The sequence below is a fragment of the Crocodylus porosus genome, unplaced genomic scaffold (genome assembly GCF_001723895.1).
Source record: "Crocodylus porosus isolate Cpor-Errol unplaced genomic scaffold, CroPor_comp1, whole genome shotgun sequence".
NCBI lineage: Eukaryota > Metazoa > Chordata > Crocodylia > Crocodylidae > Crocodylus > Crocodylus porosus.
This window is the reverse complement of record NW_017728918.1, coordinates 85,842,455-85,845,646: the sequence shown is the minus strand read 5'-3', so window position 1 is coordinate 85,845,646 and position 3,192 is coordinate 85,842,455.

Below are 3,192 nucleotides of genomic sequence, written 5' to 3'. Positions count from 1 at the left end.
GATCTATGCATCCACAGCAGGATGCAGGGCTGGAGCCAGACCAGCTCTGGGCAGAAGCTACCTGCACAGCCCAGGAAGTGGGACCCAGAGCAGGAGGAAGTTTAAAAATAAATTTTTGCTGAGCAATAACCAGGTGGGAATCAAATATGAATAATTGTCTGAGTATGTATTCCCTTCCACCCTGACACAGTCTGTGTCCCCCCCAGTGTCACTGATGCATTGTCTGTGCCCACACCTCCATTCCCCACACACTCACACCCTTCCTCTCACACTACAATACATGCTCCCCAGATTTCTGTGCACATAGTGGGGTGTGGGACTCAGTGCTGCAGCCTGGCCAGACTAGCTCTGGACAGGAGCTGCCTCCACAGTTCAGCAGGTGGAATCTGGTGTGGGAAGGAGTGCAATGCCACCATGGCTGCCAAAGTGAGGTGTGGCAGTGGCAGCAGCGGTGGGAGCAGCAGCATGGAGTTGTGCCCCTACTGCTGCCAAGGCAGCATGGTAACACTTTAAAGCTAAACCCATGATATAGTGCATCTCAAAGCCTTCTTTTATAATGTTTCATTTTAAGCCTCTTGCTCTGTTTAATTTGCTCTCAGTATTGGTTTATCCAGACATGTTACTGCTTTACTTTGCTGACCAAGCTCATTGTAATGTCTGCAAAGGATCATTCTGTGGTTACTCGGAAACAGGCTTAGGGGCATTTTGCTTTAGCTACAGTTCTATAGATTATCCTCTGTCAGCGGTTCTCAACTGGGGATCTGCAACCCCCTAGGGGGCTGTGAGCAGGTTTCAGGGGGTCCACTGGGCCGGGCCCAGCCCAGCCCAGTGCAAGAAGGAGCTATCCTATCCCGCCTGTTCCCACAGGCTTCTTATTGCAGGTGGGGCTGCAGGCAGGCAGGACAACATGCTGCTGTTGCTCAGGTGAGTCAGTGGGGCCTCAAGAAGAAAAAGGTTGAGAACCCCTGTCCTAGGTCATTTGTGAAGGGCCAAAGCTGACATTACCCTCCCCTCCTCTTATTCCTTGGCTTTTTCCTCTTCCACTGTAGGCTTAGGCTTGTCTCCAAACCCTCTCTCCTCCTCAGTCTTTCTTATTCTTTCTATTGTCCCTTAACCCTCTGTTACAAGAATTATGCCAATCTTAGCATATTATTTGTCCACTTCCCGCAACCATCTTTGTGTTTGGTTTTTGTTTTTGTTTTTTTTGTTTCTCATCCTTCAATATGGGATTTCCCTTGGATCCAAAACATCAATTCCCCTTGCCTAATCCCTCCTTGAAAGTGTACCCAGTCATGACACCTACAGAAATTCTGGACCAATAGTGGTGAGACAGAAAGGCTTGTGGCATAATTTAAAAAAAAAAAAAGGGGGGGGGGGCGCAATCTGCTAATAAAGGCACAGCCACTGACCATGGTGAAATACTACAGATTTGGTGTATTTCCCCCCCCCCACCCCCTTGCCTGCCTTTAAGTTTGCAGCATCCAATGAATTGAGAGTTTTACCAGAAACAAACAACAACTTCCCTACCAGTGAAGAGCAATGCAATTTCTCCTGTCAGATCAGTGATAGGTACTATTTTTGCCAGCTTGTGCCACAGTCAACCCAGCTGCTTGGAGGCAGAAAGCTCTGTATATTCCCATGCTAATCCCTGAGCAACAACCTTTGTTGTTGTTGTTTTGTTTTGTTTTGTTTTGTTTTTGGTTTTTTTAATAAAAAAACAAACTTTTTTTTCATTCTTTTTCTTTCCATGATGTTTACTTTCATATTGTCTAGATGTAAACACTCTTCTTTGTAAGAACATAAAGGAATGATTCACCCACTTGTTTTGAAAAATAAACTAAACCATTTAATAAAGCCTGCCCCATACTGTTGACTTTAGCAGCCCTGGGATTCATCTAGCTAAACACCTAAGTGGTGGGCACAATAAGAGGGAAAAGCAATCAAACTAAGCACTAGTTGTTTGAATTTTGCATATTAGCCATAACAGCTATACAGTCCATAAGCAACTGTTAATTTGAATTATTTGTTTGTGTGTTTTAGCTGGGCTTACTTGAGACTTTTTTTTTACTGCTTAGATCATAATGTCCATTACCATAATTAATACTAATTTGATCATAAATACTACACAATTAGTTTTCAATAAAGTAATTTAGATTGGTCGTCTCCTCCTTTTGTGTACAATGAAAAAAATTGTTTTTCTTGTTACCATTTCAAAAAATGGCTTATTTAAAATAAAATTGCTTGGAGTATATCATTTTTTCTGGAAGGTTCTCTCTGTACAGACTAAGTACTATAGAGCAAAGAAACTCCAATCCTGTTCTAGACACCTTTTTTAATATAATTAAATGTATACAAGTATGTTGGAACCTTAGAGCAGCTGGACTGTATCAGATTCACAGTCCATCATGGCCTCAGGTTGATGCCAGTTTTGGTCATACTGAAAAGGCCTAGACTAAGCTGCAGTTGTATGGCCAAGCAGAAGACCCCAAAGCCTGTTTTTGAGTGCCTGTAAGACTGAACCTTTGCAGACATGACGAGCAGCTAAGTTGGCAAAGTAAAGGAAGCAATTAACATGTCCAGCTTGACCAATAATGAGATGGTAATATCTCCTTGGGGTCTATTGTAAGGGAAATACATCCACTAAATAATCCAAATATACTCTATCAGAGCTTCAAGGGTGGGTCTAAGATCTTGAAAAGGGGTTGCAGATCATGAGGTGCCTTATCACATAACACAATATATGTTTTTTTTTCCAGTTAAAAAGGAACTAGAAGCTTTACTAATAACTTAGGGGTCCAGGCCTATATTACACTAGGCAAAAATAATCTGAATATGTTTTATTTGTCCTGTAATTATTAGAATTAAATGTACACTTATTTTTCAAATTCATAAAACAAAATCTAGCCTTTTCAAGCATCCTAAGAGTGTAGCCAATAATTCACTAAAAGTTATTTCCACACTTGAATTATGTTCACCTGATTTAACATTCATTGGAGTGTAGAAAACTTTTTAGCTAGAATTAAAACCATTCTGCAGCACTCTGATATAAGAGCTACATTACAGAGCTGCTAACAGACAGCAGTACTGAAGAAGAAAGACTAGCTTTCATAGATTTCATAGACATTAGGGCTGGAAGGGACCTCGGGAGATCACCGAGTCCAGCCCCCTGCCCAAAGGGCAGGAAGTCAGCTG